This window comes from Peromyscus californicus, unplaced genomic scaffold, assembly GCF_007827085.1.
Source record: "Peromyscus californicus insignis strain IS unplaced genomic scaffold, ASM782708v3 Scaffold_20__1_contigs__length_68692818, whole genome shotgun sequence".
Taxonomy (NCBI): Eukaryota; Metazoa; Chordata; class Mammalia; order Rodentia; family Cricetidae; genus Peromyscus; species Peromyscus californicus.
In genome coordinates this window covers 26,311,003-26,337,407 of record NW_026294503.1, presented here as the reverse complement: position 1 = coordinate 26,337,407, position 26,405 = coordinate 26,311,003, and positions in this window count along the sequence as shown.

The window sequence follows — 26,405 nt, the reverse complement described above, 5'->3', positions numbered from 1 at the left end:
TGTTGTTGTTCTTTTTTTAATTTCTAAAATACGTTTTGTAAAATGTCTAGTTGGCTGCCCCTGTTACCACACACCATGCCATGAAATGTGTGAAATCCCAATTATTAGAATTTCATGTTTACATATTCAGGCCTAAGTGTTTAGTAAATAACATGTCTACTTGGAGAAACACTGGTGCCCAGAATTTCTGCTTTGTCAGTTAACACCTGTCCTTTAGGAAGAGCTTCCTGGACCTCTGTACTGAGGATCCCAAAGCTAGCTGCAGACTTAACAATGACCGCAAAACTGCTGGGATTCCTTAGTCATCTTGGTAATGACGATGGCTTTCGTCATTCAAGGGCTAAGTTGTTATTAAACTCTGGTGTCTTAGTGGGACTGGAGGACCCAAGACATGAGCAGAGAGATGGGTTCCACAGCCCTGGGCTCGCCTTTGACTGGGACAGTTCCACTTTGGCCTGTTGTCACAGTGCAATTTGTAAGACAGATATTTAGACCATTTATTCACAAAATGTCCTGTGAGGACAGAACACTATCAGAATACAGATAAAGCTAAATAATACTACCCATAGACTTAAGGTGATAGGGAAGAAACTGAGTTGAGGAGCATTGTTTCTATACTGTTTCAGGATAGAAATAGCATATTATAGAAAACAATATTTTGAGGGAAAGTCTTATCAACCTGACAACATCCAGAAAACAACCAGTAAAAATCAATTGATAAGGTCCCTGTATACAAGCTGGTGTTGGGAGATATAAGCATTAATGGGGGAGGGATGGCCTATATAACTCGAGGCTCTGACTTAAATAGCTTGCTTACTGATTGTGAAACAACCCCAGAGGTTTAATTGAATTTTTCAAAGTCAAACAGTTTGTTTGTGTTTGTTTGTTTCTGATACGACTAATGATTCTGAGATAAGGTATCATCCACACAAGCCATCCTAGTAAAACCATTTTTATCATATAACTTGGGACACCTCAGGTGGGTAGCATTGGTGTCCCCCACAAAACTCCTGCTCAAGTAGAATCGTACGGTGTGACGGGATCTGGAAAGGTCTCCGAATGAAATCACTTTGGGTTTAGGGTGGGCCCAAAACGTAATGACTACTTGTTATCTAAGAAAAAGGGAGAATATGGAAAGACGTGTGCCCGAACACACACACACACACACACACACACACACACACACACACACACACACACACGAGAAACTGCAGAGACCAATAAAGGCAGGGACTGAATCAATGTGTTCACTAACCAAGGATTGCGACAGGTTGCTGACAATGGCTGGACAGAGGAAAAGAGGCAGGTCGCTGATGTTTCCTCAAGGCACACAGAGAAACCGACGCTGATCTTGCCAACAGCCTCCTGATCTGGGAAAGACTAATTTCTGCTCTTTAAAGCCACACAGTTGGGGTTGGGGATTTAGCTCAGTGGTAGAGCGGCGCAAGCGCAAGGCCCTAGGTTTGTCCTCAGCTCCAGAAAAAAAAAAGCCACACAGTATGGAAAACTTGTGACAGGTACCTTAGAAAATTAATATAAGAGCTCTGCTCCTTTACATTAATTTACCTTAAATTATACAATTTAAAGTTACCTTAAATTATACAATTCCGAGTACGAGGGTAAAATTGTGTGTGTGTGTGTGTGTGTGTGTGTGTGTGTGTGTGTGTGTGTGTGTGTGTGTGTATCTCTTCTATTATGAGAGAGTGGGTTTCACTACTCTTTTGTCCTGTTTTGGCCTTTTTTGAGTCAGAATTTCACTATCCAATGATGGCCAAGAATTTGGGGTCCTTAGTAGACCATACATCCTGCCATTATTGCTCTTAATGGCATAGTTGGAAATCCAGAAAAACCCCAATCCTGCATCATGCATCCTAATTTTATCCACTCTGTTTGCAATCTACCCTTGCCCTACGGCTCAGGGTAAGACACTGCTTGCGTCCCTCCTCTCCAAACTGCACCCAGTGCTTTGCATACAGAATAGCATTCAATGAAGGTCTATGAGAATAACCAAAAGTAGTTCAAATAATGCCCCTAAAACACTTCATTGCTGCCAGTTCATTAGGCCCAGCTCGGTGTTGTTTTTGTTCAAACAGGAGAGATACCAATTCGTCTGTACTTTTGAATTTGTTTATTCATTTAATTATGTGTGAAGTGACTACAGAGTGATGAGTCAATGTACAATACTTCAAGGAGGTAAGAACACAGTGGGTATCTGCACAGAAAAATGGACAAAGATGGATGCTGCTTCTAATAAGTGTGGTTATACAGTTATGTTCAGGCTTCCAGAGAACCACAGGGGAGACAGAACGGACTCTCAGTGCCCGAGGTTAGAAGATCAGCTAGATGATGCTGAGGTGGGTCACAGGTACAAATGTGTACATTTATAAATAAAGGGCAGAAGGTAGACTATTTGAAGCAGAGATGAGAGTTTACATAAAATCTGTACAGATGAAAGAGGATAGACTTACGCAAAAGCAGTTCAGGCTCCTGCTGCGTGTGGGGTAGAGCAGGAAATAGATGAAGTTGGAAAGCAGTTGGAAGCCGTGTCCTGGCGAGACAGGAGGCACTGAACTGCATCTTTGAAAGTGGGAAACCATGATCATCATGACAGTAATGGCACCTTTGAGCACAGACTGATCAAGTTACATCCATCACACTCTGATGAAAGAAATTCACTTGAAGACTGCCGTGTCAGTCACTCAAAAAGTCAACTTATCAAGCATTTTTATTATAAACAAATCCATGTATTTTATGAATGAAATTTTAAATGAAATACATTAAACTACTGTGTCAAGCACTTAGCAAGGATATCATCTCGCATAATATTTGCAGTATACTCTAAGGTGAGAATAATTACCATCCAATTTTATAGGTAAGAAAACTGAAGTAGAGAAAGACGCCATTTTGCCCAAATTTACACATCTGTCAAGCCAGGGTTCAAAATATCTTCTTATCAGAGACATGTGTAACTAGAGTTTTAGAGGGGGAGCCTCAGTTCTATCAGTCCCCAAAAAGCCAGGTTTGGGGGCTCAGTTCAATGTGCCAATTAAAGAGATGAGTGATGCTGAGAGACCAAGATTTAATCAACACATTGGAAATAGGAACAAGAGCTCCAGTGACTCTGATCGAGGAAGACCCCTGACACCAGTCTCCATCCTACACACACACACACACACACACACACACACACACACGTGCAGCCACACACATGCACACATACACAAATACTGCAAAAACATTTAGAAACAGAAAGAAAGCAGACACACAGTGAAGGCAGAGGAGCTAGGCCTCTATCCTGCTTTTAAGTTACCTTCCTGGCCCCCCATGAGGAGTCAATGCATTTTAGTAAAAGTGTCCTTCAAGCACCGCAAGTGTTCTCGGATTGTGCATTAATGTGATGATGGATTACCAAGGCTAAAGGGGGTCGGAGGGTCGCCTTGGATTAGCCCCAAGTAAAAGTCCAACATGACATTATTCATATATCCCTCTGTCACCTCTTTGTTCCTTTTCCTGCCTGGTCTAATTCAAATGCTCTGCCCTGTCACAGTCTTCCATTCTTGCTGGCATTTCGCTGGCAGGTATAACCTTGTTTTAGTATTTCTAACCAATCAGCATTTGGCCCTTTCAATTGGTTTATGTTGCCAACAGATTTCTGTGCCACCTTCTGCTGCAGTGGGGCCCTGGGTTTTCACAGTTCTCATAAGCACCTCTTTGAGGCCCTGCCTCACACAAAGGAAGCATCCCTATGAATAGGACTAGGAGAGCATTTGTGGTTTCCTAGAGTGGCTATAATAACATGCCATAGTATGGTGGCTTCAATAATGGAAATTCATTTTCTTGTCGTTCTAGAGACTAAAAATCTAAGGTTGAGACACTAAACATCTTAATTTCTTCTGATCCTCTCTTCCTGGCTTGCACATAGTTGTTTTCAACATATGATCTTTCCTTGTGTACATCCATCCTTACTGCTTCTCTTTGCTCAGATCACTTTTTCTCAGAAGGACACCACCATATTGCTGTAGAACCCACCTTATGGGCCCCATCTTTGCTCAGTCATCTCTTTAAAAGCCCTGTTCCTATGGTCACACTTGAACAAACTGGAGCCTAGCATTTCTATATGTGAATTTGAAGGATGGGGAAATAATCCATCCTATAATACTTGGCCAAAATATGGGCGCCACCTCTCCAGAGCAGCTAACATCTCTTTGCACTTTACCTGGGTACCTGGTGACACATCTTGAAACAGACCCTGGGGATTCAGTGTTCCTATGTGAGATACTTTCCCTTATGAAGAACCAAGAGACATGGAAACTGAAACTGTTATAGATGTCTGACTGCCTTCCAATTACAGCTTTAGTCCTTGATAGCCATTGCTTTAAGAAAGCCAGTGATAATTCTAAACCTCATCAGACTGTAATAATAGTGCTTACCTCATAGGCTTGGATCAAATCTCATAATGCCTGTTAAATCCTTAAGATATTCCCTGGCTTAAAGTAAGTACCTCAGAGATACTAGATACTATAGTAGTTGAAATCCACGTATATACATACATATCTGTATGCATTATGTAGATTACTAGTCTATATTCTATACTTATAGAGATGAGCACAAATGTAAGATTTCACAATGATGGAGTATCCCAAATTTTAAAATGTTGGCAACTGTTTATTGTGGTTTGTTCTGACAGCTTTCTCATGAAGCAATCACCTCCCTTATAGTAACAGATTTTGAGATTTGGCTCAGAACTATCTATTATTCAACTAGTGATGGGGAAATGTTTTATTTTGTCAGCTGATGAAAAAGATAGATGTCTTCTGGGAAGAGCTCCTTCTCCTGAATAAAAGCTAAATACAACTTTATTTGGTTCCTAATGTCATTCTGTAATAAGGAATAAAACTCTTTAGGTAAATGGCTTTTCCTTGGATGGAGATGGAAAATATGATGAACGTGGATCCTCTTTCTCGGAAATAAAGAATTTTCAAATGACAACAACTAAACAGGAAAAAATGCAAACATGTCAAAGGCTCACAAAAACCAAAGATTACCAGTGACGATTCAGCATGGCTGTCCACTTGATTGGATCTGGGACCAACCAGGAGACATGTGTCTGAGTAGATGTGTAAGAGCATTTCCTGGAAGGATTAGCTGAAGAGAAAGAAAGACTTTCCCCAGAGCAGGCAGTCTTGTCCAGCAGCAGTCCACATAAAGAGTGATCCAAGGGAAAAGAAATAATGTTTTTGCCTGCCTGCCCTAGATCCCTGGCTGTCAGTGCATCTACCCTGCTGCTGCTGCGGCTGCTATTCTTACTGCTACTACTACAATCCTTTGCTAACACTGGAATTCAGCTTCTTTGGCCTCCAAATAGACTGAAAACCTATCCTGCAAGCCTTATGGCCAGATTGGGAATGCTGAGGCATCCATACTTATAAACTGAGCAGATACCACATGCTTAGCCTCTCCAGTATGTGGACAGCCATGGTGGGACTAAACAGCCTGAGTTATGTAAGCCAACCTGAGAAGTCCTCTTTGTAATAGATATCCATTCTATCAATTCTGTTCCTCTAGGGAACCCTAACTAACCCAGCACTCAATATGCAAAACTGAAGCCACCTGAGACAAAATGGTGAGGGAATATTGGATTACAACCTAAGGCAAAAAAATAAATGTTTATAAATCTACACAGATAGTAATGAAAGATGACTTGTAGAAATAAATGGAGAAAATGTTATTTGGCAGAAGAGCAAACAATGCTGTGTTTACTTTCACAGACTTCTGTTCCATTGGTGATTGTGGACTACATTCGCAATGGTAATTGTGGTGCAGAAATGAGATTTGCCCTTGTCTGACAAGTTCTCAAGTTGAATCTTCTCTACCCTTCCCCCCACCAAAGCAGGATTACAGAAATGTTTCCTTCCATTCATCCTCCATCACTGATGACCAGGGCCACCTTCTCTCTTGTGGATGAAAGTAAACTCCAGGCCACAAAAGTGATTATTCTGTACAACAAATAAGAACAATAACAAGAAAATGTTTAGGGAAGATTAGGAGCTCACTCCACCATCAAGTACAGGCAGTACTTGGCTAATGTTAGTGTAATTTCTAAGTGTCTTAGTCACTGTTCTATTACTATGAAGAGACACTGTGATGATGGAAACTCTTATAAGAGAAAGTATTTAATTGTGGACTTGTCTACAGTTTCAGAGGCTTAGTCAGTTATCATGGTGGGGAGCATGGCAGGCATGGTGCTGAAGAAGTAGTTGAGAGCTATATCCTGATCCACAAGTAGAGAGAGTGAGACTGGGTCTGGCATGGGCTTTTGAAATCTCAAAGCCCACCCCCGCCACCTCCACCCCTGTGACACACTTCCTCCAACACCTCCTAATCCTTCTAATCCTATCAAACAGTTCCACTCTCTGGTGAGTAAACATTTAAATATATGAGCTTATGGGAGCTATTCTTTTTTTTTTTAATTCTTCTCTCATATATTACATCCCAATTGCAGACCCCCACCTATTTTACTCTGCCTAGCCCCTCTCCTAACTCTCCCTCTTCCCCAGATCCACTCCTCTTTTTCCCTTCAGAAAAGAGCAGGCCTCCCAGGGATATCCACCAAACACAGCATAGCAAGTTACAGTAATATCCATGCTGGATGAAGCAACCCAGTAGAAAGGAAAGGGTCCGAAATGCAGGCAAAACAGTCAGAGACAGCCCTCTTACTCAAACCACCACACTGGGAGTAGGACTAGAACAAGGCTCATTCAAGAAGCTGGAGCCACTCTAGGATGCTGAGTCTACCTTCCAACTCTGGTTCCTTCCAGGACCACATGGTCCTCTCCCAGTTTGTGTCTATGACTCCCCCCTTTCCTCTACAAACTCTAGAAATATTATTTCTCTTCTCCTCCATTCAGTAACATAGCCTTTCTTCTTATTCTCTTCACACACTCCAGTTTTATTGTACATGCTCTGAATTTTTGCTATTGGATACCGTCTTAAGATCCTGAATCCCAAATCCACCTTAATGTTCCCACATCCTCTGTCTTAGTCACTTCACAAACAGCCCCATTAACAAAGTACCAAACAATGCCAAAACTGGTGGCAAAAATTGGCGTTCCTAGAATATCCCATTTCATCTCTTTTTCTTGCTCCCTTTCCCTCCTCTATCCTTTGAAACATCTATGTATTCCAGTCATGACCATTCTAGGGAAAGTCCATTGTGGCAGGTACAGATGGCATAAGGAGGCAGAAAATGGAATCCTATCTGATTTTCAATGCATCTGGTGGGACTGGGGTGGGGGTGAGTATGCAGTTATTTAGAAAAGATTTTCCTGAGGGGAAGAAATCCTGGAACAGGGAAGAGAAGAGAGACAGCATAGATATGGCAGCTATAACTTGGTCGATGAGTTTCGTGCGCCAGAGTTAAATGTCACAGTTCATGTTATAAAGTTCCCCATGGCATTGGAAATGGTGAATGTATTAGATACCATGTCCAGATGACCCTATGAATCATCTGAAGAACAACTAGAGGGGACTAGAAAACAGAGGTACTGAAATTGGGCCAAATACCTATATAACTATCAGGTGAGAGATATATAAGATGTAAATTATAGCAAAGGCTGTGGATATGGAGCATGAGATGGTCAGACTGACCCTAAAGAATAGTCAGAACTTACCAATGACCATTTGTACCTGATATGGGGTTTCAAGTCCCACCTGGACTATTCCACTTAATCTGCATCACACTGACCCATGCATAAGATTGGTATTATTATCATCATTACCCTTTATTTCAGTCATGGACACTGATCTAAGTTGAATGTTAGTCTCTGTGACTGTTTTGTGCTACCTCTCTTCTCCTCATGTAGATTTTTGAGATATCTCATATCTAAAAGAACCATCAATTTCCTTTCTTCCTGTATATGTACTATATTTCCACCAAGGATAATGCTATTTATTTAGTTCCTTGACTCCAGACTGTCCTATCATACCCTTGGTCAATAAAAGTTGTGAATGTGACACTGTGCCAATTCCAAACACTATGGGGATAGTTTACATTTTCCACCTTGGTCTCTTAGAATATTAGTTTATATTGATACTTTCTCTCAGAACCCAACAGCACAGAGATAAACCTAAGCCTTATGAAGAAACCGCATATGGATGAAAGATCCAATACGTCTTCCTGTAAACCGGCACCAACTTCTAGCCACACTGGGATGTCATCTGGGACCATCAAATGACATCTCCCCCACCTGTACAAAAGACCATAAGAAAGCTGTGCAGGCAAACTCAGTCACAGAGAACGTAATAATCACTACTTTAAGCTTTGGGATAATTTGCTCAAAACAATAGTTAATCAAAGCAGTTATAAATGATAGAACTTTTGTCTCTTACAAGTGTCTTGTGATGTGCAGTATATTACATAGTGTCTTACTTAGGGTTACTACTGTTGTGATGAAGCACCATGACCAAAAGCAACATGGAAAGAATTTATTGGGCTTAAGCTTCCACATCTCTGTTCATCATCAGAAGAAGTGAGGACAAAAACCCAAACAGCAGGAACCTGGAGGTGGGGCTGATGCAGGGATCATGGAAGAGTACTGTTTACTGGATTGCTCCATATGGCTTGCTCAAACCTACTATCTTGTCGAACCCAGGGCCACTAACCCAGAGATGACCCCACCCATAATGGTCTTAATTTCTAATTAAGAAAACGCCATACAGGTTTGCTTACAGCCTGATCTTATGAAGGCATATTGTCGATTGAGGTTTCCTTTTCTCCAATGACACTAGCTGTGACAAGGTGATATAAAACTAGCCAGGATACATGGTTAACCTAGGCTAGTATCCTAATTTGCTATCTGTTGCTGTGATAAAACATTGACCAAAAGAAACTTGGGAAGGTAAGGGTTTATTTGGCTTATGGATTACAGTTCATCATCAGGGAAGCTGGAGTAGAAGTGAAAGGTGAAGGCAAGAACTGAAGCTAAGACCAGGGCAGAACGTTGCTTACTGGCTTGCTCCCCATGGCTTGCTCAGCTTAGTTTCTCATACAACCCAGGACACCTGTCTAGAGGTGGCGCCACCCACAGTGGGCTGGGCTCTCGCACTTCAATCATTAACGAGGAAAATACCCCACAGGTACTCCCACCAGGCCAGTCTCTTGGAGGTAAGTCCTCAACTGAGGCTTCCTCTTCCCAGGTGACTCCAGTTTGTGTCAAGTTGACAAAAACTAACCATGACACTAAGTAAGTGTTGAATAGATGTACAATGAGTTAAAAATGTGAATAATTAGATCAATGTATGGTTTTGATGAGTGTGTAAAAGCCAACGGTTCTTAATGGCTGGATAGTTGTGGAAACTATGTTATATTTTGTCTGATGGTTTCCTTTAGCAGAAAAAATGCTTATGAATACATTTATAGAGCTCCATTGCCTAGTGCCAGCCTGATCTTTAGCCACCTTGGGGAGCAAAGGAAGAGAAAAATGTTGAGTCAATGACAAAAATCGAATATGAGATTTTAATAAACTTGAGGTTAAATACTTTTCAAGTGAACTACTTTTTTTTTTCTAATAGAAACTGTGTCTAGATTTTACAAAGGCTCGGGCCTTCCTTAAGCCCTTTTCTCATAAATTTTCACGTTAGTGTCCTTGGTGCTGCTTAGCTGTAGGTCATGTGCTTTGAAACCATATTCTTTTCCTAGAGTTCATTAGAAGCTCTTGCAGCTCTAATGATGTATGGTCCTGAAGTAGACTTATTAGTGCAGGATGAGCAATAGATGCCTATGTGTCAGGTCTATTTACCAACGAAAAACCTGTTTCAAGGAGACATTTGTCTTCTGTGGGATGTGCTGACCATGGCTAGTTTATTTGGCTCTTCCTGACAGGAAATGATCTTCATGAACCCAGAGCTACATTCTAGCATGAGAAATTATTACACTTGGTAGTCAGGTCACTTACCAGTTTGGTTTGAACTGAAGTTATTGCTGGTGTTTTCTAAAAGTCATTCTGGCAGGCCACAAGCTCCAGCTGTTCAGGTACCGAATCATTCATCTTTGTAGTTGTGACACTCATTTGAGTGACTCGAACACAGGTTGCTGACCAGTCAGGTTTGTCTCTCTTTGTCTCACCTCTCCTTTCTGTATCACATTCCCATTTGAAGAATTTGAAGAATTTTGATTCACCTATCTTAATAAATCTCAAGCCAAGCCAAACTCAGTTCCTTCCTCCTCCTTTTCACCTACATTAGGTGGATTCTTGAGTTACTGATCAACTGGCTGGGACCCTTTTGGTCTTAGTTGGTAGAAATCTTGGATAGGCCAGGAGAGGCTCTTCAAGTGCTGGACTTCCATGCTTTTGTTCTTCAGTGATTGACAGCAGTGAGTGTTGGGAGCAGCAGCAGATGGAAATGTCTAGTGTTATAACTCTCATGCATACCTTAGGTATTGAGACCTTTAGCTCTGCAAGCATTGTGGCTCTAGTTCTGGACAGCTGCCAAACCTTTAGGGCCATGGGTCTCAGACCTCAGAATCATGAGTCCTTAATCATAGCTACTGGTATAATTTCCAGACCTGGGGTGTCTGAGACCCATGGCCCTAAAGGTTTGACAACTGTCCAGAACTTTTCCATCCCCTGAGACTTTCAATTTCTCTTCTACACTCTTCTCTTGTTCTTCAGTCCCAGCTCTCCACCTTGTCTACTTCTGCCGTTGTCTTTAATTCTGCCCTGGCCACTCTCTCAGTCTGTACAACCGCCTCTTCTTCATTGGTCAGGCAGTCGCCTTGCCATTTTGGCAGCTCAGCTCAGCACGCCAACTGTTCAGCTGTTGCTGCTGCTCCTGCTATTGCTAACACTCTGAGGCTTTAACACCTTAGCATTTACCTGTTCAGTCTGCACTACTAAAGTCTGGTACACAAAGACCACTCCAGAGAAGGCCTTCGTTAGGTCCGATGTTATAATGTGGAATCAGTACAGGAAGGGTATCTCCCAGACAACACATGAAGTGAGCCAAAGAGTCTGCTTTTCAGCCAAAGGAAGGGCATTTGCACCCATTACAACCCATCTCCCGTGCAAAGGAAAGTTCACGCTTGCATCAATCACAGCATACCCCCCCATGCAAATGAAGGTTAATGTTTGCACTAACACAGTGTTGTTTCTTTATCATGTCATAGTTGTCCTTCTAAGTCACAAGGGGAAGTGCTTTCTCCCCACACCCACCCCAAGTTTAGTGAAAATCATGGCAGGATTGTCGAGAATGTGCTGAGGCTTGTAATAGCCAAAGTCTGGCACAGACTATTTGAAGCATCACTGGTTAAAGCTTCAGAAGCCAGACTAGTTAGCTGTGATAATTGTACAGTTTCTTCAAAGCATCTGTGAGTGTTCAAAACACCAGTGCCGGCAAATGGGCGCCCTTACTCCTCTTTTGCTCAGGGTAGACAGACTAGCACCACTGTCAATCGGGGAATCAAAGCACTTTGCTTGATTACAAGAAAATGAACACTGGAAGTGTTTATGGTAAATAACTAGTAATTTCAACTTATTGGAGGATGTGTAACACCTTCCCAGTGCCCCAGGGAGATGTGTGCCCTGGTCACCTGTCTCACATGCATAGTCCTTTAACTAATCAGGACTTTAACGGATGTCCTTCACCCAGTCTCCAGTCAGTGCCAAAATGCCAGTGAACTTTGTTTCACTCATGTTTAAAACACTTCTCTGTCCATCTCTCAGTGTAGGAAGAAAGGAATGCAAGCTTTTCAGCATGCACTCAAGGCCCTTTTTGATCTTGTCTCCTGATATTTTCTGGCTTCATTTCTCACATAGGCAAACTATGGCTAATAATTCACATCCTATCACTCCACAACCCAAAATATTTCATACATTTTTCTCCTCACAGTCTTGCTGTATGAAGTTTCTCATTCTCCGGTATTCCTCTGTCATCGTGACTTGTCAGAACTTACCCTGCTTTTATGATCCAGTAAAAATGCTTCCAAACATCTCAGATCCTGTTCTACATTTCTCTTCTTGTTAAGTCATCTTGAGTTCCCCTTCCACCCTGATTGGTCCTGCTATACCTCGGCCTGAACGCCACAAGCACAGGAGTGACAATCCAGAGTCTAGAGTATTCCTGCTGGTCTTGAACCTAAGACCCACTGATCAAGTGCCCCTGCCCTTGGGTGGTCTATTTTGTCTTCTCTCAGTTTTCACTACTGGAAAATGGGAACAGGATGATGTCAGCTTAATACTTCATTATGATAATTCTATGAGTTCATTATCTGGCATGATGGATCCTGAACCAGGATCACTGATTAGAGGTTCTCAAAGTATTGTCCAGTCTCACCTGTGTTCAAATCATGGATTCCAAGATTGCTGTGGATATCGTTCTGTATAAATAAAACACTGATTGGCCAGTGGCCAGGCAGGAAGTATAGGCAGGACAAGGAGAAAGGAGGATTCTGGGAAGTGGAAGGCTGAGTGGGAGAGACACTGCCAGCCACCACCATAACAAGCAGCATGTGAAGATGTCGGTAAGCCACGAGCCACGTGGCAAGGTATAGATTTATAGAAATGGGTTAATTCAAGATATAAGAACAGTTAGCAAGAAGCTTGCCATGGCCATACAGTTTGTAAATAATATAAGTGTCTGAATGTTTATTTTATAAGTGGGCTGTCAGACTACCGGGACTCTGTGGGACCCAGAAAGAAAACTCCAGCTACACAAGATCATACCTCCAAACCCCGAAATCAGAAGTATAAGCACAGGGCTAACCAGTGCAATGATCCCTCTTGGGCCATGCTAAGGCATGATCAAGCTTTGCCACTGCCTTACAGATGATCTCTAAGGTGCCTGGAACTCCTCCCCAGCATGTGGACCAATGGCTAACAGTCCTCTTCAGTCACTGGGAACTGCATTATCCCATTTGAAAAAAATACTAAAAGGTTGGCTGGAGAAGGAAATAATAATGTCAGGACAGTAGGAGTGAAAAAGAAAACAAAATATTCATATTCAGGAATTAACAAAAGGATCAAGAGGGGGAAATGCTGTGAGACGAAAAAGCCATGATGGAATTCTCCTTGTGGCTTCTTTTCCCATAAACACAGGGCTACTCACATAGACCCATATGTTTACTAAAACCATCAACAAAATCTTCTTTCTTTAAAGACAGGATTTGATGATGCCATGAATTCCTGATCCTCTCTTCTACCTCAGTTTCTCAAGTGCTGAGATGCCAGGTGTATACCACATGTGGCTGGAGAATTGTTTAATTCTGCATTTTTATAATAGTAAGCAGTATTAAATTATCTGTGAAAAATTAACAAGCTTTCCTACCTGTCTTTTGGGGGTATTACTTCCTTGGAACAAGACAAGTAGAAAACTGTAGAGAAAGGTGTAAATGACCCCATGCTTATCTCCCAACATAAATGTGCACAAAAGTTCATAATGAGGCACAACAAAGGCTTTGCCACTTGGGGTTCAATGTAGAGAAACAATTCTCTGTAAGGCTGAGGTGACGCAGCAATCCTGTCACAAAGACAAGCCCTCATGAAACAGTCAAGGCATGTTAGAGGAACTGAACAGACATCTGTACACACCAAGTCCATCGTAAGAGCCTCCACACACCTCCGCATACCTCCAACCATTTTTTTAAAGGGTTCACAGTTTTGTGCACTTAAAATTCTGCAATGGATATTCATGTTTAAAGTTTTTACTTTCCAAATTTATTTTTTGACAGTTGTGTATATGTATATGGTGAATTTTAGTGGTTTTCACCACCACTCCCCTTTCTCATCCTCCCTCCCTCTTCAGATGAGACCCTTCTTTGGAAGAAGTAGCCCTCCTGCTGTGATGTCTTATGTGGCCCGGTGGATTAGAGGTCGATTAGAGCAGCTGGCATGAGTGTGGCTGGGAGGTTATTTACTGGAGACAGCTATGCCCCTGAAGAGAATGACAGCCCAAGCCCCACCCAGGAAATGTTCACTACTAATAGTTCTTCCTGGAAGTGTTGGGCCTCATGAGCCCCTCCCACTAAATGTTAAAATTTTAATTAGGAAAAAAAAAAGCACAGCACACATGTAATACAATAAATGTCCACCTTCTTTCTCCACCTCTTGTCAAAGTATGCAAACAGACTTTCTGGCAATGGGACTTCCAGGCAGAAAGACCTATTTGAGGGAAAGTTTGAGGATAGTGAAAATAGTTGCAAGTGAATAAACCAATTACTGCAAACGAAGTCAAATAGTCTTACAGGAGGCTTATTTCACTCTTCTTTAAATAAAGATTTGGTACTAAAAATGTTGGGAAAAGCTCCCAGGAATAATTCCACTCTTCAAGCCAATATTACAGATCCTGAAGGTGAAAAACGAATGATTTAACTCTGTTTGCATGTGAAGATATTTGTAAGCAAGGGAGGAAAATATGCCCACATGAGCCCTTAGAGAAATTAGGCAAGCGTGTAAAGCCAGCTAAATATTTTTTCTAAGTGCGATTTTATTTCCCTGGAACTCCAGGTTGACACAATAAATAAAGAGAGCATAAAGGAAAATTATAATAATGGTTATTTTATTGAGGTTACAGGTAAGGCACTGTGCTGACTGCTTTAGTTAGGATGTTAAGTATCTCTCAAAGGTCCATGCATTAAATCTCAGTCCCCAGGAGGATGATGTTGGGAGTGAATCTCTAGGAAGTGGGACTTATGGGTCATTATGTCACTGGGAGCCTTTCCTTAAAGGAGGTCATAGGAGCCCAATCTTTCTGCTACACTTTGAGATATGTCTACTACTTTTAAGTATGTTCCTTCCAATGACATGCCACTGTTGTGAGTTATTTGATTACACTGTGTAAAGATATGTCACTGTAATTGGTTTAAATAAAAAGTTAAATGGCCAATAGCTAGGCAGGAGGTATAGGAGGGGCTGCTGGACAGATAGCACTCTGAGAAGAAGAAGAGGGGGTCACTAGCCAGACACAGAGGAAGCAGGACATGCAGGGGGAGAGGTAAAACCCGTGAGTCACATGACAGCATATAGATTAATAGAAATGGGTTAGTTTAAGTTATAAGAGCTAGTTAGAAACAAGCCTAAGCTAAGGCCAACCTTTCATAATTAATAATAAATCTCTGTGTCATGATTTGGGGGCTGGCAGTCTAAAAAAAAGCCTGCTACACATGGAGCTCAATGTGGGGTGCCAAATGTACCAGGCTTTTTCTTTTGGGCTAACAGCCAGCTCCCAAATCATGACATGTAGACTTCTTATTAGTTATGAATGCTCAGCCTAGTTTAGGCTCATTTCTGGATAGCTCTTTTAACTTAAATTAACCTGTTTCTCTTTATCTACCTTTTGCCTCAGGGCTTTTTACCTTTTCTTTCTGTATGTTCTACTTTTCCTGCTTCTTCTGTGTCTGTCTGTCTCACAGTTGTCTGGCTGGCTGGCCCCAGGTGTGTCCCTCTCTTTATCCCTCGTTCTCTTCTCCTTCTTCTCTTCTCTCAAGCCTAAATTTCTCCTCCTATTTATTCTCTCTGCCTTCCAGCCTCACCGATCTATCTTCTTCCTAGCTACTGGCCATTTAGCTTTTTAGTAAACCAATCACAGTGGTATATCTTTACACAGTGTAATCAAACATCTCTCAACATGCCACCAACTGCCACACTCACCAGAGGCCACACTTGTGAATTCTTCCATCCATGTAGTAGAGTCTGGGCTTCTAAAACTTATGAACCTAAATAAACTCTTTCTCTTAAGAAATTATCTGCTTTAACTATTTCATTCAGGTAATGGAAATCTGAGTAACATATTACTTCAAAGATATTCATTTGTTTTATCTTATGATTCATATTTTCCAGCTAAGGAAAGTGACCCATGAAAGAATGAGCAACTTGTGCAAAGTCTGTGTTGGAGAGTGGTGATGCTAGGATTTAACCAGGTGTTTTTAAACAGTGTACTACACTATGTGTCTGCCCCTCTGAGCCTATAATGATGAACTCTGGACCCCCATTGTACAGAAAGCCATTGGCCAATAGAGTACACAATACATAAAGAGAATCTAGGTAAGCATTGTCTCTTTTTTCTCACTTATATCTAACATCTCCTTGTTCAACCACATTCCAGAACCCATAACCAATGCCAGAAAGTATTTCAGTTGATGTCAACTTTGCCTACACCACAGAGTCATGTAGGTAAGATTAAAATATATCGAAGCAGCAGTATTACTCAAAAGACTTTTAACGTATTTTGTTCTGGAATGGGACCAGGACTCCACCCTACCTACATGTGAATGCATTATGGTTTCTCAAGTTTAGCATGTACACAGTAGTTCTTTTCACTTTCTGTCTGTTCAACCCAAAGAAACTTAAATAAACTTTATCTAGAACAGCCCCTTGAAGGCCAGGCACCTGGGACTTACCTCTTATTTCTCCTTTTGTTTCATCTACATTGACTCCATTAGATTGTATCAAATACTGGGCAAAGGCTTGTTGGATAAAGAAGTTCATTTATTTACCATGTGCATGTTGGTGTGGGCTTTTATTTGGAAAGATAAATTCAGTTAAAGCTTGCATATACATAGACATGGGCAAACATATACATGTCACTCCATAGACAGCCTCCTCTGTCATCTCTACATGTCTTTGAGAGCTCAGAGGCCCTGTGAAAAGCAAGAGTCTAAGGCACCATTGCAAAGCTTTGAGTGCCTTTGAGCTCCGACATTTTTCCATATTATTCTTTCTCCTGTCCTTCCTACATTTGTAGTCATTGGCATATACACAGATAATGTGGATGGCCCTGAGGAATACTCACCTCTCTGAAAACAGGCTGACAGGGAAAAGTTCTCTAAAGCAATAATTTGCACCACTTTTTAGTTAGGCAAGCAATTAATGCCTTTCAAGACTGATTAAACAGACAAGTCAAGCCAAGGCCTCCAATCACTCACAAGTGACTTCTCTCGTGTTTCACTATCACAAAGTACCTCTGACTTCCCACACTTACTAAACAGTGGTCTGAAGGGACTCCTAGTCTGCGGCCACCCATTGGAAAGAGTCAGTGCCCAGTGCCAGGAAGCCATAGAAGGGTATTTTTTCTTTCTGAGGACTATTTTGCAGGTACAGTGTGCAAAATCTGGAATTTGTATTTTATCTGAGAAATAAAAATGTCCTACAGCAGTGCTGTCAATACAAATAAATATGGGCCACATACGGAATTCTAAGTTTTCTAACAGGCACAGTAAAAATAAATTGTTAGAACAGGTGACATTTGTTTTAATAATATATTTTGTCATAATATATATATATATCAAATTTTCTGTCTAGTAAATATAGACATTATTAATGAATTATTTTACATTTCCATACTTTTCCCAAGATCCCATGTGTATTTTATATGAATAGCATATTTCAATTTGAGTGCTAAATTTTCAACAGCTCAAATGAAATTTAATCTCACCAAAGCACCGGAGTTATATTGAATGGAAAATGTTTTTAACTTTTAATTAAAATTAAATTAGAAATATAGTTTCTTGGTTACAAAACAGACATTTCAAGAGCTTAATAACCTGGGATAGCTTTTAGTCATTGCTCTAGACAGTATGTTTTTACAAGTCAGAATATGGATTTTATAACTAAATTTTGTTTTCTATTTACAGTTTCATATATGTGATTCTTGCCTAATGTCCACTCTTACTTCCTACCTCCCTATCATACAGATCTACCCTCCATCCTCCTCAAAAATCTCTCTCCTACAACTATTATGTTTGGTTTAGTTTGTATCTCACCAAGATTAAACAAGGCTAAAGCTATCTGTTGGAGCCTGGAAGGCTCAGCAGAAGGTACTAGACTAAAGGCAGTGATCCCCTCTCCCAGTAGCCAATAGTTTAGTGGCAGGGGCCCATCAGCCACTTCTGCTTCCTTGACTGCTGATAGGACTAGTTTTGTGAGGACCCAATGCAGGTAACTACATTTCATGTGAGTTAATGATTACGGTAGTTGTACTGAGTCTAAGAAGTGGCTTTTCATAGGCCTTCACTCCATCTCCTGGCTCTTACATACTTCCTACCTCCTCTTTCTCAATGTTACCTGAGCCCTAGATGGGGTGGTCCAAGTGATTTCTTTAGAGTTGGGCCCACATCTGTCATTTATTTTCTGAACTTGGGTACCCATGCATCTCTGTCTTCACCACTATTCATTGTGATGAGAGGGTTCTCTGATTAAAGCTGAAAGTGGTTGTCTCTGAGTATAGGTATTGAGAAGGCAGTTTCCAGCTATACCAGTTAGCCACTAGAAATATATGTCCTGGGCTTGCTACCTCTCCATGCCTGTGTGGTTAACCAGGCTGGTGGGAGCAGGTATCAGTCACCCCTGCCAACTGTGGAATGTCTTCAATCCATTCAGAGGGCAGTTGGTTACCCCCTGACACATCAGCTAAGCAGCTATTGCATAGGTGGGCATCTTGCTTTGCAAATGGCTTCTTTATACTCCCTTTACCCAAGTTGATCCTCTCCACATTCCACATGCTTATTTCCCCAATACCCTCCCAATAAACCTTTCCACCCCACAATATTCTTCCTCTTTGTTTTCTTTTTGCCTGTGTTCTATTATCATCCTTCAAGTGATTCCTCCCAATACCCCATTCCTTTTCTTGTTTCTGGACATTGTGTTGGACATACCATACTAAAGAATTGAAGCTAGGATCCTCATAGAAGGGAGAACATGTGTTTTTAGTCCTTTGGGACCTGGGTTATCTCACTCAGAATAATTTTCCCCATTGTAACCATTTCCATACAAAATTCATAAATATAGTTTTCTTCATGGTTGAAGACCATCCCATTGTGTATATACCACATCTTCATTATTATTCATTCTTCAGTGGTTGTATATCTAGGCTGCCTCTGTTTCCTAGAGATTGTGAATAAACAGCAATGAACATGGATGTACAGGTACTTCTGTTGGAGGATACAGAGTCCTTAGTGTTTATATCCAGGGATGGAATGGCTAGTTCCAGTGGCAGTTTTAGTTTTAGCTTTTGGAAAAACCTTCAGGCTGTTTTCTAGGCTCGTGCTGATTTACACTCCCATGTAGTAGGTAGCTGTTCCAGCTTTGACCTGGAAGTATACCCCTAGTGAGGCTTCCAGTAACTGCCATGCGTAACTATGACCTGCCCCTAGGGCGGGGCTGAGACAGGAGCCCTTAAGACCTGAGATCTGGAAGTGCCAGTCTCTTGGTTCCTTGTGATCCTAGATGCTGGATGGCAGACCAAGTCAGAGTTCTCCAGAGAACCCTGCTGGACTGCACCTCACCTCTCCTTGATCCTGTAACCAACCCCTTTACTGGCTGTAAGTTACCCCAAAATAAACCTCCTTTTAACTACATGGAGTTGCCTTGTTAAATCCCCACATTACTCCCACCTGCAGTGAATATGTATTCTACTTTCCCTGCATTCACAACAGAATTGTGGTTCTTGATTTATGATATGACAGCCATTATGACTAGAATGAGGTGGAATCTTAAAATGCTTTTAACTCTATTTCTCTAATAGCAAAGGATGGTGAATACTTTTTACAGTACTTTCTAGCTACCTGTATTTCTTTTTTTGAGAACTGTATGTATAATTCTGTAGCCCACTTTTAATGGTTTATTAGTTTTCTTGGTGTTTAGTTTTTTTGAGTTAGTTGTATATTCTAGAAACTAATCCTCTATCAGATATATAAATGGCAAAGATTTTCCCCCCAATTTGGTGGGCTGCCTCTTTGCTTGATTGACAGTTTCCTTTGGTGTACAGTATTTTTTACATTAGGAAGTACCTTCACTGACTGTTGGCCTTATTTCCTGTGTTACTGGAGTCTTATTCAGAAAATTGTTGACTGTCCTTATATTGAAGCATACTTTGTACTTTATCCTCTCATCATTTTAGATGATCAAGTCTTTTTTTTCAAACATAATACTTTTATTGATTATTTGGGAGTTTCACATAATACACCCCAATTGCATTCACTGCCCAGCCTCCTAGGTCCACCATCCCATATCCCTGTGACCTCTCCCAAAGAAAAGAAGAAAAGAAAAGTCCAATCTGTGTTGTCCACACATTCACTGGAGCATAGTCCAACTCCTGGTGGCCAGTCCCATAGCGAGCTTTCTTGTTGGACTATTTTTGGACCACCAGCTCGCAAATAATGACCCAGAGAATTATTATTAATTATGAAACCTTGGCCTTAGCTTAGGCTTTTCCCCAACTAGCTCTTATAACTTAATCAATCATATATTTTTAAATCTACGTTCTGTGACATGGTTTGGTTACCTCTGTCTTTATATGGCACATCTGACTTGCTCTAAGTCTGCTTGAGAAAACCCATGCTTAGATTCCTCCTCCCAGGCTCTCTCCCTGCCTGGATGTCCTGCCTCTTGTCTCTTGCCTAGCCATTGACCATTTAGCTCTTTATTAAACCAATCAGAAGGCACCTTAGGCAGAGACACATCTTTACAGTATAAACAAATACAGTGCAACACAGCCCCTTAAAGAAAACTGAGTTCTTCCCCACCCCCACACCCTCCAGAAGCTATCAACTGTAAAGGACTACACTTCAGGATTCCTATCACAATTTTTAAGAGTTCTCCTCAATGTCTTTCTGTCTAGACTGTTTTTTTTTATTTCTTGGAGCAGGGGGGAATGGGAGGAGGTTGCCACAGAAGCCTTCTATGTCTCTCATTCCCAACTATGAGTCTGCACTCTTCAATACCACTGCAAAGTGCACTTCCTTGCCCTTTACAGTAGTGGCAGCACAGATCATGGACTTCTACTTAGTTTCTGGCAACAGCACATACCACAACATCCACATGACATCTGGCATGAGCAAGGACCATGAACCTCAGCAAGGTCTCCAGAGATTATCAGGTCTTATGTTGAGATTTTTTATCTATCTGGACTTGAGTTTTGTCTTTTTCTACATGTTATCATCCAAGTTTAATAGTACTATTTGTTGAAAATGGTGTCTTTTTTCCAATGTATGCTTTTGGTATCTTTGTTAAAAATCAGGTAGGTGTAGTTGTGTGGACTTATATCTAGATCTTCTATTCTATTAATTTTGGGAGAATTTGGTTGAATTTTAAGTCCCTGTTGTGTATAGAATCATATTATCTGCAACAGTGATACTTTGACTTCTTTCCCATTTGTATCCTTTTCTTTTCCCCCATTCTCTTCTCTTCCTTCTCTAGGTTAGTAGAAATGCTTAAAATTTTCTTCACTTAGCATCACGTTGGCTATAGGTTTGCTGTATATGGCCATTAGTATGTTGACATATGCTCCCTCCATGCCTAGCCTCTCCAACATTTCATCACTAAAGAATTTTTTGTCAAAGGCCTTTTCTCTAATTAATAAGAAGACCATGCTATTTCTGTCTTTGAATCCATATATGTGTTAAACAACATTTGTTGATATACATATGTTTGTATCATACATGCATCTCTGAAATGAAACCAACTGACCATGATGAATGATCTTTTAAATATCATCTTGGATTACATTTGACAGTATTTTATTGAGAATTTTTACATTTATGTTCACCATGGAAGTTGGCTTATATTTTTCTTATTGTGTCATTTTCTGACTTTGGCATCGAGGTAATAATGGATTTATAAAAGGAGTTTGGAAGCCTTTATTTCTTTTCTATCTTATAGAATAGTTTGAGTAATGTTGATGCTAATACTTATTTGAATGGTAGAGTTCTGCAGTGAATCCATTTGTACCAAAACATTTTTTGTTATGAGACATTTTATTACTGCCTCTACATGATTATTAGTTATATAGCTCTATAAATTATTTATTTCACCCTGTTTTAATTTTTGTAGGTCATATGCATTAAAGAATTTATACATTTCTTTTAGCTATTTCCAATTTACTGGAATAGAGGTTTTTAAAGTATATCTTTATGATTTCTGAATTCCATTAGTATCTGTTGCAATGTCTCCCATTTTATCTATAATTCTATTAATTTTGGGCTGTCTTTCTCACTCCTTTTTTGTTAATTTGGCTACAAATTGGTCAATATTATTTATCTTTTCAAAGAACCACCTCTTCATTTCATTGATTCTTTGCATCTTTTTTTGCATTTGTATTTCTTAAGTTTTTGCTTTGATTTTAATTATTTCTCCCCATCTACTGGTTTGAGATTTGGCTTGTTTTTATTTGTCTAAATTTTAGACAAATTCTAAAGCTTTAAGGTATATCATTAATCTTTTCATTTGAGAAGTCTCAGATCTTTTCAATGTGTGCTTTTAAGACTATCACTCTTAAAACTGTCTCCCCTTGTATACCATAGACTTTAGTAAGTTGTGTGTGCATGTTCACAACGTTCTATGATTTTTTTAATTTATTTCTTGACTTCTACAGTGTCCCATTTATCATCCAGTAGTATGTCCTTGCAGCTTCTCTTCTCTCATTCTCTCTTTCTCTTTTATATTCTCGTCCTCTCTCCCTCCTCCCCTCCCTCCATCTCTTTCCCTCCATCCATCTCTCTCTCTCTCTTTTAAATAGTCAAATAAGCAAGCTGTGATAGAGACCTTGCTTGCAAAGTTTCAAATGAAATCAAAGACTCTATCAGAACCATCTGTGCAATATTTTGGATTAATGAATCTGTGGAAGTAAAAACATTTGCTTTACTTAAACAGTGGATACTGGGAAGTTAGGACAGAAGAGTCATATGTGATTAATAAGAGATTTCTATCATTGTGGCAAAATCTTCTAGGAAGTATTTCTTTATGGTTAGCACACAGAAGCTGAGGTCTATGTGGAATCATGGCTACAACTCAAACTGGACACAAGAGTCTTGCGCAGAGCACTGTTTTGAAGGCATAAAGGATTAAAGATTGAGGGGCCATGGAGAGTGGCTGAGGCCTAGCAACACTTGGTAGTATCAGAGTCCTTAAAGAGAGGCAAGAAGAGACCACTGGTAAAGATTCAATCTGAGTTTCAATGAGACTCAAGTATATTGGAGATGTCAAAGCCATAGGATGTCCACCATGATGTTGGAGGGTGTGGAGTGGAACTGGCCTAATCTTGTAAGACAAGCTGTGTGTTTGCTACAGGTGGAAAAGACAGAGAGGTTAGACTGACCTTTGGTGTCCAGAATATCATGAGTGAGTCCCAGATGTCAGACATTGTGCTACATTGCTAGACTTTGGTTTTGTTTAAATGTGACTGGAATAAGAAAGTATACAAGTTGGTTTTGATTTCGCATTTAAAAGACTTTGAATTATTAAAGATAATTTGGCATTCTAAATAATTTAAATATTGAAAGGAGTATTTTAAAGGACTGTATTTTTTATATTATGATATTAAAGTGAAATTTGGGGCACAAACAAGAAAAGTAAGGTTATGATTTAATAGTGATGTGTTTGTCAATTAAAAAGAGGTAGACCTATAATGGGAAGAAGGAATCTCAGTTGAAAATTTTCCTCTATCACATTGGCCTGTACACATGTCTGAGGAAGACTATCTTGATTGACGATTGATGTAAGAGGGCCAAGCCCACCGTGGACCACACCATTCCTAGGTAGGTGGACATGAGCTATATAAGACAGCAAGCTGAGCAAGCTAGAGGAAGCAAGCCGGTATAAAGTGTTCCACTGTGGTTTCTACTTCAATAACCTGCCTTAAGTTTCTGCCTTGGCTTCCTTCAATGGTAGAGTGCAACCTGTAAGATCAAATAAGCCCTTTCCTTCATATGTTGCATTTGACAATGATGTGTATCACAGCATCAGAAAGCAGATTAGGACCACAGGTATGACCTTACCACCCAAAGAATATAGGGAACTTTTATACTAACTCACACCCTTTGCCTAAGATAATCATCTCAAAGTCAATGCTCATTATTCTTTTGCATTCTTTCACCTAATAGATTCTTTCTATTGCTAGAAGATGGTGTGTAATTTGTCACACATGCATACAATCACAGTATAGTGACTTACCACACTCTATGTAATTTTGACATTGCTTGCTATTAAGTCAGATTCAATAATCTATAAAATTTATCTTTAATCTTTGTTCATTCCTCTGTCATCTCTAAACAGACTATTTGATCCATTATTCCAATTATGTTGCCTGACTTTAATGTTTGCTCTTTTTGATTCATCTTCCATAAAGACTCCACAGGCATCTTCTGTGGATATGAATAATATAGTTTCCATATATTATATTATGGAAATTGTAACTATTTTATAATTATATTATATTACATATATAATTATAATTCATGGATAATGTAATTTCCATTCCCATTATCTTTCAGGGATTCCCTGAGAACTGAAGGATAATGTCTAAGATCTTTACATAGACTTTTAATTTGTGGAATTGTCCTATCACTGGAAAACACCAATGAACATGTTACTTTGACATTTCTTCCATCTAGCTGTGGAGTCTCTTTCAGGCATTCTAGAGCCTTCACTGGCCTTGTAACTTGCCTTATCAATAGGTGAAATAAGAGAAACACAATTTCTGAGGATGGGTTTAAGAGACCAGGTATTTTCTGATTTATTTTCTGCAAGATAGTTAGCCATGCAGGGCCTTAATTCAACTCCTGGAATATGTGAGGCTATGTGGAGAAAAGACAAGGTATCAGAGACAAAATTCAACACCAAAGGCAAGACAGCTGAGAGAGGTCATCTTCTCTCTTGAAGGCTAGTCAAGTCTCACCTAAAATAAACCACAGAAGTTACCCAGACAATATCAGCAAAAGAGTCTCTCAAGTAATCACCAAAAACTATATGAAATTTAGAAAATTAAGTCCTGGAAATGAAATTTCAAAATGAGTCTCCAATCAATGTGAGAGTGCTAGCTAAATATTTGCAATGTAGAACATTATTTCTTTTTTTTCTTTTAACAGTTTCCTTTTAAGATACAACTCACATATCAAAACAATCACTCATTTGAAGTGAATACTGGAGATTTGTATATTCAAATATTTTAAAACTGTCATTTCTGAAAATTATTTCAAAAATAATTATTCTTTATCTAGCATAGTATACATTCTTTATGTTTCTCATCTGTAAGCAACCTTTAGCCTACTTTCATATGTCTACACTGGCATTTTCTGAACATTACAAGTAATACATCATGCAACTCATGGCATTTTGTGATTATCATCTTCCATATATATTGTGTTCAATATTCATCTATGTTGTAGCATGTAAAGATGTTTTTTATTCTGTTTAAGGCCAAACTACCTTTTATTATACGGGCATCTCATGTTTTATTTACTCATCAGTTCTTAGACATTTGGGTCAGTTCTGCCATTTGCTATTATGAATCTCATTCATGTAACCTGTAAACACTTGTATGCAAGTTGTTGTGCTGATAGATATTTTCATTTCTCTTCACTATGTATCTATGGTCAGAATTTCTGAGCCAGATGATCGATATACATTCAATCATGAAAATTGTTTATAAAGTTTCTGCACAACTTTACATTGCCATTAAAAGTCTATGAGGTTTCCAATCTTTCCATCTCCCTGCCAACATCTTCTATAAACCTTCTGCTTTCATTCTACCTGTTGTCATGGTCTGAGGCAGTGTGCAAAGTCTGGTTTTGATTTACATTAACTTCATGATTGTGGTATGAAGTTACATAATTTCTTTATGTATTTATTAGAGAAATGTCTATCCCTAAGACTTGCCATTTTATTAGATTGTTTATCATCTTTATGATTAACTTATAGTCCTCCCATATAAGGAGATACAAACTCTTTATGAGAAATATAATTTGCAAAAGTCTCTACAGTTTGCTGGTTGCTTTTTCATTTTTTTACTTCCCTTTTCTGCTGTTGCTATTTGAACCCAGGACTTTAAACATACTAGATTTCTGTTACTAGAGTACTATTGAAGTCCTTTCTTTATGCTGTCAGGAGAAAAAGCAATCATCAGTGTTACCTAACTGTAAACCCTGAGAGCTACAGGAATGATTAGATTGGTAAGACATGTCTACTGGTTCACTAATGACATGAGCATCATAGGAGCAACCAAGCATTTTATGACTAGATTTAAGTGTCACTCCACAAAATGAAACTTATACCTGGCACCATTATTGGGTCAAGAGCATGTGGCTAGACAGGTCATTGGCCCTAGGGGAGAACTCACTACTATTTTTCTGCTAAATGAACATAGTATTAAAATTTGAATGACTTATTGTTATATCAATAAATTAAGGCATCTCTCAACATTTATCAGAGAAATTTATATTTGTGGTAGATAGTAATTAACACAGGGACCAACAACTGGTCAAGGTGCAGAGAATAAAGGACTATGGAGTGGTCAGCCTTAAAGGGGACATCTCTATCATACCTCTCCTCCAAAGGCTCGGAGACCATTGTCAATCACTTTCTGATTGTTTGAGGGCCACCCTACAGGAAGGAACTTATTGTTGGTTCTTTAAATCTGAGAAA